This window comes from Panthera onca, chromosome E1 (genome assembly GCF_046562875.1).
Source record: "Panthera onca isolate mPanOnc1 chromosome E1, mPanOnc1 haplotype 2, whole genome shotgun sequence".
Taxonomy (NCBI): Eukaryota; Metazoa; Chordata; class Mammalia; order Carnivora; family Felidae; genus Panthera; species Panthera onca.
The window spans coordinates 18,367,160-18,384,726 of NC_138352.1; the positions used below are offsets into that span (position 1 = coordinate 18,367,160).

At 48.6% G+C, this 17,567-nt stretch overlaps 2 long non-coding RNA genes across 7 annotated transcripts in view; both read right to left on the reverse strand.

Annotated features, from left to right (window-relative positions):
• Nucleotides 1-17,567, reverse strand: part of LOC132688426 (uncharacterized) — an 87,232-nt gene that overhangs the window by 56,503 nt on the left and 13,162 nt on the right. The gene's annotated exons all lie outside the window — the stretch shown is intronic.
• Nucleotides 8,820-17,327, reverse strand: LOC132688425 (uncharacterized). Its single transcript, XR_009614523.3, has 3 exons — nucleotides 12,557-17,327; nucleotides 12,115-12,311; nucleotides 8,820-11,143 (listed from the first exon to the last, which is right to left on the reverse strand). It is a non-coding gene; the product is annotated as an uncharacterized LOC132688425 (long non-coding RNA).

The following is a 17,567-nucleotide window of genomic DNA, read 5'->3' on the forward strand; positions in this document are numbered from 1 at the left end:
GCACAGAACTACAAACACCCATCGTGCCAGGGTCGATTTTGAAACTGTCCCACAGTTAACCTTAGTGTGTAATGTGTACATGGGACCTCTTTGTCCTACCTTTGCGGTTTCTTGTGAATCCATGAATATTTCGAAATAAAAAGTCTTTTTAAAGGAATGAACTGATACCCAGAATATAGTGGACAAATCACTCAGACGTTACGCTGGGTGAATACAAGAGTATATGATACCTGATTCCACTTACGCATAACCCTGGATAACACGAATCTAATCTATGGTGACAGGAAGCAAATCAGTTGTTGCCTAGGGTCAGGGAGGGTGACTGGCATGAGGCACAAAGAAACATTTTGGGGTAATGAAAATATTCCATATATTTACGTGGCCGTAGATATAAAGGTGTATAAATCTGTCAAAACTCATGGGCACGTACCATAAATGCATTTTATCGTACACAGACTATACCTCACCAAAGCTGATTTAAAATTACTTTACAATAGGGGCACCTGGGTGGCTCAGTGGTTCAGCATCCGACTTCGGCTCGGTCATGATCTCACGGTTCGTGGGTTCGAGCCCCGCGTCGGGCTCTGTGCTGACAGTTCGGAGCCCGGAGCCTGCTTCGGATTCTATGTCTCTCTCTCTCTCTCTCTCTCTCTCTCTCTCTCTCTCTCTGCCTCTCCTCTGCTTGCGTCCTCTCTGTCTCTCAAAAATAAATAAATATTAAAAAAAACTTTTTTCAGGGGCGCCTGGGTGACTCCGTCGGCTAAGCATCCAACTTTGGCTCAGGTCACGATCTCACGGTTCGTTGGCTCAAGCCCCGAGTCAGGCTCTGTGCTGACAGCTCGGAGCCTGGACCCTGCTTCGGATTCTGTGTCTCTCTCTCTCTCTACCCCTCCCCCACTCACACTCTGTCTCTGTCTCTGTCTCTCTCTCAAAAATAAACATTAAAAAATAAAATAAAATAAAATAACTTCACAATAAAACAAAAAAATCAGCAAGTCACCTAATTTCATGAAAAAGAAAAAAGATATTTAATTGTACCTTTTTGTTATAGAATATGGCATACCCGGCCATCCATAAAATGGCTGAGAAAGTCCAATCCAACTGTAATACCCCCGCGTGTACACAGAAGCCTTGCTAACATACTTTGTCTGCAGGTACCCCCCAAAGTAATGCCCATGAACTGCATACCCTCCTGCTATCCTCAAAGCCTGACACGTAGAAGCTTAAAGGTCTACAGGTGTCGATCGACAACTTCACAGACCACGTACAAGTGCATCCCACCGGCAACCAGAAGGTGACCACATTGCAAATATGAGGGCAAAACGATTCTTCAAGATGAAGGTTTCTTGATATAATCCACTCACATTAGAAGAGACTGAGATCCTGCTATTGCTCGAAATACTCTACTTGGCCAGTATACAAACGTACAGGGTCACCACCGAATACCTCCGGAGGAAACTCCCGACCTAAGGATCTTCAAACAAGTTTCAAACTACTGCTGACAGGGTCTCTGCGCGGTCTTTGTAATTTTTCTGTAAACCAGAAACTATTTTCAAATGAAAAGTCTATGAGAATAAAAACAAAAAAACTCTTCCTTTGTAGATTAATCACTGAATTTTTTTTTTTTTTTTTTAACGTTGGGGACACACTGTGACCTGAGCAGGAGTTGTGACGTTTCTGGAACACACATCAGTGAAACCTTAAGGAAGGTCAGTGGCTCCACCCGCCATTTTTTGATGCTAGGCATACACCCCACTGCTCGCAGATGAATGCGTTAGAGTGGATTTGTGGGAGGGGGGTTTGGAAAACTGTACCCAAAACAACACCCCCCCCCCAAAAAAAAAAATATTGGTTAATTACTGCCAGTGCTCACAAAAACGCTTCCGGATGCCAGACACAATGGAAAAGCTATCAAATGTTACTATAAAATTAACATAAACCAGTTGGTCAGTAGACAGGTGCTGTCTGGTGATGTTATTGTCTGTGAACAAATACGAACAGAACCGGAGAGGTCAGATCAAGGTGACCTACTTTAAAGTACGTCTTCTAGGAGAGCTGATGGACAGAACCGTCTTTCCACCCCTCTGAAGCTTGAGGGCAGGCACCAGGACAAAAGTCAACTCCCCAGAAAACAATGCTTCAGAAAAAAAAGACGATCTCTACTTCAGACTACATATCGGGGGGGAGGGGGGGCGGGGGGAGGAAACATTAAGTAGTGAGTCAACGTGAAAATGTAAGGTCGATCGCTGGGCAAACAGTTTTCCCAGACCCAAACGCAAGTGCCCCTGAAATTACCTGACTCACCTAGAGAGGTTCTAGAAATGTGAAAAAAAAGCCAGGGGATGCCAAGTTCCTGCCCCTGAGAGCAGTACCCAGCAATTATGAGAAGAGAGCCATCTGGAAAAGGACCCCAGGAAGGCAGGAAGAAATTCACTCCACATCCACACTCAGACAGGTCCTGGGCTGTCCGGGGAGAACGCTGGGTCACCGTTTCAAGGTGCTATTTCTTGGGCCCGGACCACAGGGGCCCCCGCGCCCCAGCCTAGAGACCGTGCCACTCAGCGCCTGCCACTTGCATTACCCAGGATCCTTTGTTCACATGTAACAGAAAGTCAATTCAAAGCGGCTTTTAAACAAGAACAGACATTTATTGGTTCCTATAATTTAAACAGCCAGAAGTAGTCTGACCTCAGATGTGGCGGGATCAAAGCGTTCAAACGATCTCATCAGGATTCAGTCTCTCTTGTCCGTGACCCAGCTTTGCTTTCCTCTATGTCGGCCTTATTCTCTGACAGGCAGGCTTTCTCCAAGTGGAGGGCGCTGAAGTCAACACGCCCATGGCCTACACGCTTGGCGGCCACCGTGGAAACACAAAGACTCTATTCTTTCTAGTTCCATCGAAGCCTCAGAAGGAAGCCTCATTGGTGCCGATTAGCCCATCCTGGGCCACATGTCCACCTCTCGGCCAATCGCTGTCCCGGGAGACAGGACACTATCATTGACTGGTGTTCAATAGATCGGTTACCAGTAGATACGGAGCATAATCATTAAACACCCTGGGACCCACCAGCAATCCATATTCCAGTCAAAGCAACCACAGTCAGAAAACAAAACAAAAGAAAAAACAAAAAACGAAAGACACCACACAGGCATCTCTTCCAGACTGAGCAGGTTTTCAGATTTGTTCTCGAGAAAAGAGTAACAAGTACTGACACATTAAACTTAATAAGCTTCCTCAAGGAGTCTGGGATCACAATGAGTTCATACGTGTAAGAAGCACTTAGATGAATGTCTGGCCCAAAGGAAGTAGTACAGAACTGTTAACTAACATCACGGAAGCACCCTAGAGAAGGAAAAACAACACATCCTAACAGGCCAGGGTGGGGTAAAGAATCGTTTAATCTAAATATTTAAAGGAATGTAACCCAATTTTGCAACAAACTGGTGAAGCAGGATATATTGGTTAAACTACTTTTGCTTCTTCGAGTCATAGTTTGAGAATCACAAGACTGTTTCAAAATATCTTTCCAGTCCCCAATACAAGGAGATTTGGTAAGGAATAAATACCCAATGCTGATTACAAGATGGCGGACAGATAGAAACTGGAGTCTACTTTCCACACCAAATTCTAACCATAAACATGGTAGGAAATATATGACCGATGCTCCAAGATCAGAAAGTGAATGGTTCATGGCAAAGAGAGGGAGAACTTGCTAAAAGACAGAAGTCCTACTAGGCTGAAAGGGAATACCAGCCTGGAACATCAGCAGGAATACAGAGAGAGGAATATACTCCTTTCTCCCAGGAGGAAACAAGAACAGTGCCCTGAGGTGTGGGAGCCACGTGGAAGCCATCCTTACGGAATATGGAGCAATCACACTCTGTGCCTCACCAGAAGCACACCCGTCCACTTCCAACTTTCAGTGGAAACAAATACAGAGTACAACCCTGACAGTGACACCAGCCCCTCTTCCCAGCTGGGCTGTGAAAACTAAGATGGCAACAATCTAATAGATAATATCAGCTATGAAGAGGAACACACAAAGAAAGAATTAGCAGGCAGTTGAGAAGTTTCTCACCTCATAAGAGAGGCACACGTTCAAACACTGGGAGAACTTAAACCCAAGGCAATGGCATTAATAAGGTGTTAGAATAGGACTTCAAATAGGGATAAATAATATCTTCGGAGAATAAGGGTAGGTAATCATGAAACAGGAACTGGGAGTTTCTAAGTGAAGCAATTAGAGAAGTAGGGAATAAGACAAGTGCTGTTGTTGAGATTACAACTCAGTGGCAGAAAAGACACAGCTAAAGAGCGAATTGGTGAGTTGGAAGACTCAGCCAAGGAATTCTCTCAAAGTACAAAACACAGAAATATCATTTTCAAATTTTTTTTAATGTTTATTTATTTTTGAGACAGAGAGAGACAGAGCATGAACGGGGGAGGGTCAGAGAGAGGGAGACACAGAATCCGAAACAGGCTCCAGGCTCTGAGCTGTCAGCACAGAGCCCGACGCGGGGCTCGAACTCCCGGACCACGAGATCGTGACCTGAGCCGAAGTCGGCCGCTTAACCAACTGAGCCACCCAGGCGCCCCAGAAATATCATTTTTATTATAAAGTGAGGAAGAAATGTTGAGGGACATGGAGAATAAATCCAGAAGTTCTAATATCCATCCAAAAGCTCAAGAAGGAAAGACGAGGGAAAAAAATGGAAGAGCGGCACTATTTAAGGAAAAAATCTTCTTTTAAGTAATGATGAAGGGCTGGAGTTCTTCCTCTCCTCTGCTCTCATTCCTTTCTCCACTGAAATGTCAGTTAAGGGACTTTTTAAAAAAGCATAATGACAAAAGGAATTGGAGATTGTTGGTTCACAATCTGGCCCTGTATGCAGAGAGCAAGGAGAGCTCGAAGTAAGTGGCAGATCATTCTAGATTGGTAGGCGGCAGTTTTAATAATCAACTAACTTACAAGGCTTGGGTGGCTGAAGAACAAGCAGATTACACCTGCCTGCCATATCTTAAAACTGTATAAAGAAGTCATAAATGGGTTCAGTCACATGAACCATCCAGATGGTCTAAATGACACACTGTTCTCTGAAGGCTGTGTCCTTGAAAGTGGCTCCCACTGTAGGGGTGGTGGGGAGAGCATACATTCCAAGCATAGGGAAGGGCAAGGAGCCCCCAATATCCTGAGTCCAACTCTCACATGAACTGTGATCACATCTTCTCAATGACCTCTCCCAAGAGAGATCGTGCAAGGGTAGATAAGAGATGACATCTACAGTTTGGAAGGCGAAAGCACATGGACAAGTGGTAATTAACGTAGCAGACCAGAGAAAGTTAAAAGTCAAATGCCCACAGGGTGTGGGTGGGCCAATCAACACAGATCCCCCAGAAAGTGTCAGGAACTGGAATACTGATGATGACTGCAGTTAGGGCTACAGGTGAGACTGAGCACAGTAGAACTGGTTGAAATTTGGAATGAGAAGGAAGCAAATGGCCCCCATATTCCTTTATCAACCCATTCAGGCAATTCTCCCTCCTCTCCCCCAGGAGAAGACTAAAAGTGTATCCTCTGACTGAGCAAGGGAACTCTGGACCTGGGACATCAGGTGGACGTGTCCTAGTGAAAACAGAAAATCTAAGTGAAAGCCAACATGCCAAATGGTGCATCCCCAGTCCTCTTTCTCCAAATGCTGCCAAGAATGCCAGTGGCCAGGCTTACACACCCCAAACAGGAAATTGGAATGTTGGGTCTCTGGAGAGACCAAGCATCCCACTAGAAAATGCCTAAAGATACTGATACTGGAGGTCCCACACCAATGGCCAGGTCTCTGCTCATTCCTTTGAAAGCCCCACCAACAGGCACTATCCTTTTTTAGTGCCTCAGTCTTAAATATGAAAAGAAGGCCAAGGATCACCAGACATTTAAAAAGAGAAAGGGACTCAAAGAAAACAGGAATAGTGCAGGAGTAGAAATTTTTTTCAACCGTAATTATCATGTTCAGAAATATTAGAGATTTAGCATCCTTGAAACAAGAGCAAGGTCGGTTTTTTTAAGTTTTTATTTAAATTCCAGTTAGTTAACATACAGTGTAATATTAGTTCCAGGTGCAAACTCCATACAATACCTGGTGCTCATCACGACAAGCTCACTCCTTAATCCCCATCACCTACTTCACCCACCCCCCCACCCACCTCCTTTCTGGTAACCATCAGTTTGTTCTGTATAGTTAAGAGCCTGTTTCTTGGTTTCTCTCTCTTTTTTTCCCCTTGCTCATTTGCTTTGTTTCTTAAATTCCGCATCTAAGTGAAATCATGGTATTTGTCTCTCTCTGACTTCTTTCACTTAGCATAATACTCTCCAGCTCCATCCATGTTGTTGCAAGATTTCACTCTTTTTTTTGGCTGAATAGCATTCCTCTGTGTGTGCGTGTGTGTGTGTGTGTGTGTGTGTGTGTGTGTGTGCATATGTGTGTGTGCATGCACGTGCTTGTGTGTGTATATATATACACACACATACACACACCACATCTTTACCCATTTATCAGTTGATGAGCATTTGAGCTGTTTCCATAGTTTGACAATTGTAGATAGTGCTGCTATAAACATCAGTGTGCATGTATCCCTTGGAATTAGTATCTTTGTATTCTTTGGGTAAATACCTAGTAGTGCAATTACTGAATCCTAAGGTAGTTCTATTTTTAACTCTTTGTGGAACCTCCATACAGTTTTCCAGAGTGGCTGCACCGGTTTGCATTCCCCCCAACAGTGCAGAAGCGTTCCCCTTTCTCCACACCCTTGCCAACACCTGTTGTTTCTTGTGTTGTTGGTATTAGCCACTCTGACAGATGTGAGGTGATATTTCATCATAGTTTTGACTTGCATTTCCTTGATGATGAGTGACGATGGGCATCTTTTCATGTGTCTGTTGGTCATCTACATGTCTTTGGGAAAATGCCTATTCATGTCTTCTGCCCATCTTTTAATTGGATTATCCACCTTTTGGTGTTGTTTTATAAGTTCTTTATCGATTTCTTTACCAGATATGCCACTTGCGAATATCTTCTCCCGTTCCATTGGTTGCCTTTTAGTCTTGTCGTTTCCTTTGCCGTGCAGCCTTTTATTTTGACGCGGTACCAATAGTTTATTTTTGCTTTTGTTTCCCTTGCCTCAGGAGACATACCTAGAAAGAAGTTGCTACAGCCAATATCAAAGAAGTTACTGCCTATGTTCTCCTCTAGGATTTTTATGGTTTCAGGTCTCACATTTAGGTCTTTAATCCATTTTTAATTTATTTTTGTGTGTGGTGTAAGGAAGCGGTCCAGTTTCATTCTTCTGCGTGTTGCTATCCAATTTTCCCAACATTGTTTGTTGAAGAGACAGTCTTTTTCCCATTGGATATTCTTTCCTGCTTTGTCAAAGACTAATTGGCCACAGAGCCGTGGGTTCATTTCTGAGCTTTTTATTCTGCTCCATTGATCTGTGTGTCTATTTTTATGCCAGCACCATACTGTTTTGATTACTACAGCTTTGTAACATATCTTAAAGTCTGAAATTATGATGCCTCGAGCTTTGCTTTGCTTTTTCAAGGTTGCTTGGGCCATTCGGGGTCTTCTGTGGTTCCATACAAATTTTAGGATTGTTTGTTCTAGTTCTGTGAAAAATTCTGTTGGTATTTTGACAGGGATTGCATTAAATGTATAGATTGCTTTGGGTAATATAGTCATTTCAACACTATTTATTCTTCCAATCCATGAGCACGGGATGTCTTCCCATTTCTTTGTGTCACCTTCAATTTCTTTCATCAGTGTTTATAGTTTGCAGAGTATAGGTCTTTCACCTCTTTGGCTAGGATTATTCCTAACTATCTTATTGCTTTTGGTGGAGCCAACTGTTTTTTGAAAGTAACAAAGAACAAGACAGAAAAGTTTCAATAGCAGAAGTGGTTTTTTAAATGAGGTGTTTATTTATTTTTAAATGTTTTATTTATTTTTGAGAGAGAGCGTGCCTGTGCGTGCACGAGTTGGGGGGGGGGGCGGGGGGGTGGACAGAGGATCCGAAGCGGGCTCCGCACTGAGAGCAGTGAGCCCAATGCAGGGCGCGAACTCACGAACCGTGAGATCATGACCTGAGTCGAAGTTGGGGGCTCACCCGACTGAGCCACCCAGGTGCCCTGGCAGAAATATTTTTAATTTAATAGAAAAAAAGCAGAGATGAAGTTGAGGAAACCTCAAACAGAGTAGAGAAAAAGAAGTGATATGTGGACTATTCGTTGGATGTTTAAGTCACTGTATTCGGAGATTTCTTTGTTATGGAAATTAGTCTATCCTTACACTCACAAAAATAGTTTCAAAATTCTGAGGGCGGTTAATTTCCCATCCAGGATTCTAGGCCTAGGCAAATTACCAAGCAAACGTGAGTTGAATAAAGACATTTTCAAATATGCAAGATCTCAGAAAAAATGTACCTCTTAAGCACTCCTTCTCAGAAAGCCACTGGAGCAAATGTTCATGCCACACTCCTTGTGCAGTAGATGCGCGATAAATAAATACGTAAGTACCTCCTCACTAACCAGTACTCCGTGTCTCCACTGATAAATCACCATGCACCCGTGAATTCCATAATGCATTTTTTAAAAATTTTTTTGAGTTTCTATTTAAATTCTAGTTAACACATGGTGTAGTATTAGTTTCAGGAGTAGAATTTAGTGACTCGTCACTTACATACAACACCCAGTGCTCACCCCAAGCGCCCTCCTTAATGCCCATCCCCCATTTAGCCCATCCCCCCACCCACCACCCCTCCAGCGACCCTCCGTTTGTTCTCTATAGTTAAGAGTCTGTTTTATGATTTGACTCTCTATTTTTCCCCTGTGTGCATCTGTTTTGTTTTCTAAATTCCACAAATGAGTGAAATCATTTGGTATTTGTCTTTCTCTGACTGACTCATTTTGCTGAACATGATACACTCTAGATCCAGCCATGTGTTGCAAATGGCAAGGTTCATTTTTTATGGCTGAGTAAGATTCCTGTGCGTGTGTGTGTGTGTGTGTGTGTGCGCGTGCGTGTGTACATCTTCTCTATCCATTCGTCAGTCCATGGACATTTGGGCTCTTTCCATAATTCGGCTATTGTTGATAATGTTGCTATAAACATCAGAGCACATATAACCCCTCAACTCAGCATCTTTGTACCCACAGGTAAAATACCTCGCACTGCAATTGCTGGGTCGTAGGGTAGTTCTATCGTTAACTTTTTGAGGAACCTCCATACCGTTTTTCACAGTGGCTGCACCAGTCTGCACTGCCGTCAACAGTGCAGGAGGGTTCCCTTTCTCCACATCAATCAAGCCATTTATACAGGCAGGAGGCCCGCAAAGAGTTATTTGCGTGAGACCCGGCACGCCCTAAGGGCAGCCCCAGTTAAGGCAACGGAGACTGTTGCAACATTGATCACCTGCTTGTGACTTGTGTGACTTTCGGGACAGCCCTTCCCCTCTTTGAGCCTTAGTTTATAAAACAGGGGTAATAATATCTACTTGTCAGAGTCTTGTAGGGTTAACTGTGTACATCCATCTTGCTTTCTCTTACTTTCATCAAACACACACACACACACACACACACACACACACACACACACCCCTTGATTGTAGCCAACTGTTCTCTGGGGATGGTTTGGCCACGTATGAATCTTAAGAGAGTCAACCTTTGTTTCCCTCAATTTACAGACATTTGTGGGAAAGGCAACATGCTTGAGAATTTAATCTTGGGAAATCACTTGTTCTCGTGGCTAAAGTAGCAGATGGCTTATTATTTACAAAACACCTTGAAAAGCCATCTTGGTTTCAGAAAGCCAGGAGGCAGAGCAGAGGTTGAAGAGACGATACTTGTGACAAATAAGTTGTTTACATAATAAGGAAAATACGGCCTTTCCTCAAGTATGTCACTGCTGAGGGGAGTGTGGAGGTGGAGAGAGGAGGTGAGAGGGTCTGCAAATAAACAGAAATAAGAGAAAGTAAGAACTTTCTACAGCAAGGCCCCTGTGGGTTGGGTCTGGGGGTCCCGAGGTCGGCCAGAGAGAAATCTCTGGTGGAAGGAGCAATTGCAAAAAATGTTAAGAATACAGGTGGCTAACGTTAAGTCTTACAACTGATCCTGGGTTTATTTTACGTTTTGGTATCTTGTTCATCCTAGATTTTTCTTTGCATTCATTTTGATTTTTTTAAAATACTGCATCAAAATATTTTCCATCTTTTTTAAAAACATGTTTAAGTTTATTTACTTATTTTGAGACGGGGGGGGAGCGTGCATGCACAAGTGGGGGAGGGGCAGAGAGAATCCCAAGCAGGCTCCACTCTGTCACTGCACAGCCCGACGTGGGGCTCGAACCCACAAACCATGAGATCATGACCTGAGCCGAGATCAAGAGTGGGACGCTTGATCGACTGAGCCACCCAGGCGCCCAAAATAGTTTCTATCTCGATTACTGAGTTTTGGGGGACCCCCTGAAATGTCATGCCCAAGGGGAGTGCCTCACTTCCCTCCCCCTAGCCCCTGCCCTGGCTGTCACCCTTTCAAACCTTCAGTACGAGCCTGTCTCACGGACCACCCGACAGTCAGCACAGGGCGGAACAGAGACCATCAGGCAAGACGCAGAAGCCATCTGGAAGCCGGGGTGAGTAAGAAATGTCACTAACGTAGGGTGACAAGACAAACACCGGGCCGAAGAGGAAGGTCAACGGGTGGGATGGTGAAGGGTCGTAGGCAGGGCTCCCAGAGAAGGTGTGGAGTTTGTGTGGCCCCTGGGGTGTCCTCTCCAGGATGGAGTGGGAGGCTCAAGGTGCCGCGGGGGTGGCCTTCCCCTGCAGTCCTGCCAAGATAAGCCAGGGATCCGAGACTGGCTCTCCAAGAAACAGAGGGCGGCAGCGGGGGCTGGGGAGAGGGCCCAGGGTGCACCTCTCAGCCTCCTTCCAGAGATGCTGAGAAGCGCCCGCTGTGGCATGAGTCATCCGAGCAGTCCCGAGACGCCAGCCTCACGGGGGTAGATCCGGGAGGCCCCTCCTGACACCGTGTCTGCTTGACACGCAAGCTGACGACACTCGACGACAGGCCCGGTGTCCGCGCCTGCTCCGCCAGCGACGCTGGGGAGATAAGAACGGGGGGGGGGCCGTATCAGCCTCTGACAGAGCCTCGGGGTTCCCGTTCCGGCCGTTAACGTTCCGGAGGATTCCAACCTTCTATTTTCGTGTGGGTGCCTAGCAGCCAAGCAGGGAGCACTGCTAAGGAAATCACACCCCTGAGCCACGCTTTCCTATCACCCCCTTACGAAACCTTTAAGACACTGGTTTCTCAATTGCTTTCTGCCCCTCCTGGTTGAAATCTTAGCGCTTTAATGTATCTGTGGACCTGTGTGTGGCCCTCCGGAGGGCCACAAACCGCCGTGGTATCTGAGACGCTGCCCTGCCCGCTGTCGGTGCGCGGGATCTATGGCCGGGTGTTCCATACGCTTCCTGGACTTCACCTGCCCCCTCGGGGTCTGCCCTCATCACCTGTATCCCATTTTCCTGCACCTCCACACCTCCCTCCCACTGCGTCCCCGGGGCCCCCATCTCCAGCTACGACCCCCTCTGTCGCCTTCGCGGCCTTCTTCCTGGCGCACTGCGCTCTGACCTACACCCTGCCTCCACCTGTCGGAGGCACCGGCTCCCCGTAAGATCACAAAGAGCCCCGGGTCCCCACGGGAAAGGGCTCCGGCCAGCACTTGCCCCGCCGACGGCAGAAATAAACTGTTGCTCTCCAGCTGAAGATTTTTGATGGCCAGGAATAGCCTCTCCAGGGACAAGCTTTCAACTGTGAATTCACGTACGCGTGACGAACGCCCCCTTCCCAGCCCTGAAAAATTCCTGATTATCCCCGTCCGTGGACGATTCAGCCCGTGTGTCCCCTGGTGTATTCCACCGCCAGGCAAGTAGACGCTCGGCTTTGTTGTTTTCATCCTGTTTGTTTTATCTTATTCTTGTTTTGTGGTCTTTTATTCTTTGCACCTTTCTCTTGGACTCCGATCCACAGAAATAGAACCACCGAGGGCATGAAGACATAAGCACAAACCCACCCTTCGTAGCGTCGGTCGTGTGCCCCCAAACCGGAAACAGCCGTACGCCCATGACAGTGGAGCACCACACAGCTGTTCGAAGGAACGCGTCGGGTGAATCACCAGTGAGCCCCAGAAGTTTCCGCGAGCAACGTCTCTTAAGGGAGAAAAGCAAGCTGTGGGGAGAAGTATATAGTTTGGCAAAGAGTTTTTTCTTTCTTTTTTTAATTTTTTTTTTTTTAACATTTATTTATTTTTGAGACAGAGAGAGACAGAGCATGAACGGGGGAGGGGCAGAGAGAGAAGGAGACACAGAATCGGAAGCAGGCTCCAGGCTCCGAGCCGTCAGCCCAGAGCCCGACACGGGGCTCGAACTCACGGACCGCGAGATCGTGACCTGAGCCGAAGTCGGACGCTTAACCGACTGAGACACCCAGGCGCCCCTGCAAAGAGTTTTTTCAACGACCAAAACCAACCGCTCCTTGAAGGGCATCGTGACTTAAGAGCGCTCTGAGCGCACAGAAATTCGCACAGACTCTTTGGGCTCAGCTTGGGGACGTCTGCCAGAGACGGGGGCGCGGGAAGCGGAGGGAAGAGAGGCGGCAAAATAACCCGCAGCTTTTTCTCTCTGAATGGACGCAGCTCCCCGGGAGCAAACCTTCTAGGACTCTTCTCTGAGCTTTGAGCGTCCCCTCTCCGGCACCCTTTGGAGGCCCCACCAAGGCTCTGCCACACCCCAATACTCCCGTGGTGTGCAGACCGGCGGATGAGGAGGAAGGGGGGAGATTTGCCTAAAGGGCCCAAGACACTACCTGGAAGGAAAGGGACTGGGATTTGAATTCTTGTTTACATTGTTCAATATTAATCAAGCCCTCTGTGAAAGACTGAGAAGGTTCTAACAGAGATCCATCAACAGGAAGGAACACTGGGGGTCCCGAGAGGGAACCCCCTGTGAGGAAAGTGGCTGTTCATTCGACCGGGCTCAACGCCAAGTCCTGACGGTTTAAGAGCCTAAAGCTGGGGGCGCCTGGGCGGCTCAGTCGGTGAAGCGTCCGACTCTTGACTTCGGCTCAGGTCATGATCTCATGTTTCGTGGGATCGAGCCCCGTGTCGGGCTCTGTGCTGACAGCTCAGAGCCTTCTTAGGATTCTCTCTCTCTCCCTCTCCCTCAAAATAAATAAATAAACTTAAATTTTTTTTTTTTTAAATCACAAAAGTGCTTTGAAAAAAGAAAATAGTCTAAAGCTGGACGTGGCCCTGGTACAGCCCCCTCACACCAGAGTCACAAGTGGGGACCCCGCCCGAGCCTGTGTGAACTAAGAGTCTGGAAGCCCAAGGGTATGTCGTGGTCGAGGCAGGGATCCCTGTATCCCGAGAAACTGACCCTCAGACCGTGCGAGACGGTGTTTCCCCGGTCACCCCACTGAACAAGGACAGAATCGAGTGACAGCGCTCAGAGGGAAGTGCTGGGCCCCTGCAGGCAGGCCGAGCAAGCCCTCAAGTGACCAATAGGAAAAACAGATGACAACATCTCTACGCTGAAGTCAGGTCCCGTGTTTAGACGGTTTAAAGTGACATAGTTTATAATGTCATGTTTGTACATCCAAGTTGTCCTCAAGGAACAGTGACAAATTCATACAGCCCCGTGCCCAAAGTGGGCCCCAAACGCTCATAGTGCCGGGGCGAGGGGGTCATCCTCTAGACTGGCTGTGGTCGGAACCACATTGGCACGGGAGATAGGAGGGGATGCAATTATTCTTACGTTTATGTTTAGAAAAACACTATTTTTTTAAATTCACTTTTTAAAAAAAAAAATTTTTTTTTAACGTTTATTTATTTTTGAGACAGAGAGAGACAGAGCATGAACGGGGGAGGGTCAGAGAGAGGGAGACACAGAACCTGAAACAGGCTCCGGGCTCCGAGCTGTCAGCACAGAGCCCGACGCAGGGCTCGAACTCACGGACCGCGAGATCGTGACCTGAGCCGAAGTTGGCCACTCAACCGACTGAGCCACCCAGGCGCCCCTAAATTCACTTTTTAAAAGTTTATTTATTTTGGGGGGGGGGAAGGGTAGAGAGAGAGGGAGAGAGGGAATCCCAAGCAGGCTGCCCACCGTCAGTGCAGAGCCGGACTTGGGCCTCGAACTCACGAACCGTGAGATCATGACCTGAGCCGAAGTCGGACGGACGCTTAACCTTAACCGACAGAGCCACCCGGGCGCCCCTAGAAAAACACTTTAACGAGCCTTTCCAGCTCGAACACGTAAGGGCCATCCCCCTCGCCCACAGGCCCCCGGGGAGAGTGAGAGGGCTTTGATCAAGGAGTTCACGTGCCCTGTGAAGGGAGGTGGTGGCAATGTGGCAGTCGGCTGCTGGGCCCGGGGAACGGGGCCTGGGGGTCTGGAAGAGGGGGGAGCTCGGCTTCGGCGGGCCCGTGTGGCAGGTGAGGGCCTCCCTACCGCAGAGGGCCCGGCAAACTCAATCCCGCGACAGGCCTAAGAACGAAATGATCATCGTAAGGACAAAAAATAAAAAAAAAAAACGAAGAGGCTTAGTTCTCCCTGTTGAAGACAAGAGGCTTCTCCACTGTTCCCTGGTCTCAGAGCATCTCTGTCAGAAAACCTTTCGTTTTAAGTTCCTTCTCCATCTCCGTAAAATGCATGGAAATCCTCTTAGAAGCTAAACAAGCCTCCGGTAAGCTTTAGATCCAGGAATGTCTTTCCCAAGGACCCAGGATCCACCCCTTTGAAAGGTCAACATCAAAGGAGACGGAGCCCCTCTCTTCTGGCTTCCGTGGGAGGCTGGAAGCCTGACTGGGGGGGGGGGGGGGCCGTGCTCCAACTTGCGGAACCAGCTGCCGTCATCAAGATACAAGAAGTCTGCTTTCCTCACGACGAGGCCTGGCAGTAACACAGACCGCCACCAGTTACCAGGTGGACTTGGGATGAATGGGGCGGGACAAAGGGTGCCACCAAGCCTTTTACTTGAGGACCGGTCACTCTTAACTTGAGACCATACGTGTGTGTGTGTGGCTGTATGAAAGGGACCATTTCCTTCTGTCCGTGAGTCTCTTAGCAGATTGCCTGTGAGACGTGTCACGTTCTGGTTTAAAGCGTAGTCAATAACAAAACTGTTTGGGGGTGCCTGGGGGGCTCAGTCGGTTGAGCGTCCGACTTCGGCTCGGGTCATGATCTCGCGGTCTGTGAGTTCGAGCCCCGCGTCGGGCTCTGTGCTGATGGCTCGGAGCCTAGAGCCTGCTTTGGATTCTCTGTCTCCTCCTCTCTGCCTCTCCCCCGCTGGTGCTCTGTCTTTCTATCTCTTTCAAAAATAAATAAATGTTCAGGGCGCCTGGGTGGCTCAGTCGGTTGAGCGTCCGACTTCAGCTCGGGTCATGATCTCGCGGTCGGTGAGTTTGAGCCCCGCGTCGGGCTCTGTGCCGACAGCCTGGAGCCTGGAGCCTGCTTTGGATTCTGTCTCTCTCTCTCTCTGCCCCTCCCCTGCTCATGCTCTGTCTCTCTGTGTCTCTCAGAAATAAATAAACATTTAACAAAAAGACGTTTTTAAATAATAAAACTGTTTCTTTCTCTGCAATCTTTGTGGAGGGGTTCTCCTGGGCTGGGAATTTGGGTTTTTAACTATATTTCCCCAACATAACCCACATGCTTAAAAAAGGAAAAAGAAAGGAAGTGGGAGGAAGGGCCTAGAGGAGTAAGACCCCTCATGGGAAACTGGGGTCTTTGGAGGGACACGGAAAACAGGGCAGGGAAGGGCAGAGGAATGTCCAGGAGTGATGCGGACTACATTCAACTGGGAATTGTTTCCAGTCTGTAAATAACAGAATGGTAGCAGATAAAACACATTGGCATCGTCTAAGTGTTTTAAACGTATAAACTCATGTAACATATGCCCTACGTGGGCCTATTCTTAAATATTTACTTCCCCCTCTGCCACGTGACCTTGCAATGCACCAGACAGGGCAGAAGGGGCGTCACAAAGGGGCAGAGAAGCAGGTTCAAGTGTGGACTGACTTGGGAAGTAGGTATGAGACAAATTCTTTTATAGGCAAAAGCGACCTTTGAAGGGGGTGTGTGTGGAAAAGGTCAGAGCCAGCCACTACACAGGCTGGGAACGCGAGCCATTTTATTTGGGTATTACAGAGCGGGGCGGTCCCCCAAACTGGAGGAACCGGGAGCCTGCGAATGGCAGACGCACGGTGCTGAGCACAGAGGACACAGGTGGAGAGGAGTCTCGAAAATACGAGGGAGGACGACACCCAGTGCAGATCAGACACTTCCGTGCGGTTTGGAGGCTGTTCTGCGGGTCTAGAAGCCCTCTTACCCCCAATAACCAACAGACCAAATCATTTTTGAGGGTCAGGCTCAAGAAAGCAGACTTACTTTGCTCTGGCCCAGGCCACCAGACATACACCCTGGGGGCCAAACGCTTATGAGTGACCTGGAGCCAGGTCTAGACAGGGACCTGCGGGAGGCGTCTTCAGATTCCTGGATGACAAAGCCCCAGTCCTGGGGTCTACAGAGTCCCTAAGCAGCACCGGCCCCACCGCTGTTCCCTAGTTTCCTGCCCCGAGAGCCAGGAGAGCCACCCAGGAAATAGCTGGGGGGAGGAGGAAAGATAAGGACAGCAGGGAAGAGGACAAAAGTGGAACTTAATGCCTAACAAAAGCCACTTACATATAAGGTTTGAGAAGAGAACAATTCTGGTTAAGGGAAGAAGGCATCAGGGTCAGTGACGACGACAAAAATTAACCTGTTACATACTGAAGGCTAAGGGACTCCGTTCACCCGGAAAGGACCAAGGTCACGGGAACTGCCCGCCTATGCCGGGTTCCCGCCCGACTCCACGCTGCACCCTGACACCTGCGTCCCTAACATCCGCACGCACTCCGAAGGGTTGACGCCAGGAGTTTGCGCCGCCCCTGCCTCGGTGAGGCCTCTGTTTCTGGTGTCCCCGGGTCCTGCAGCCAGGACGTGTGAAAACGGCCCCGGGAAGGAGGGGGGCCAGCCTTTGACCTGTCACTTTTCCAGGTTCTAGGGAACGAACTCCTGGTCATTTCTCGCAGGGCCGGGCTCCAACGCGGTAGAAACCAGGCGCCGCGGGCCCGCCGGGGTCCTTCTACCGGAGGCCAGCGCGGCCCCCCAGCCAGCCTTCCCCAGGTGCCAGCCCAGGGAGGCCGAGACCCCCTCACCCCCTCTCCCTCCCCGCTTTCCCGAAGGCCTGGAGCCTCATCCCTGAAGCCCCCGACCCTGCGGCCCCCAGCTCCCCACCCCTCCCCCCAGGCCGGGCGCGGCGGGCGCCTCCAGACTCTCGGCCCCGCCCACCGGGCCCCCTTTATCTTCCCGCAGCCCCGCCCCAGCCGAGCCCCCCCCCACCCCCCAGCCGTCTCCTCCGCTCACAGGTTCGGGCTCGCCTGGGGCGGGGACTGGGGAGCGCCCGAGAGTTGCGAGGGGGCGGGGA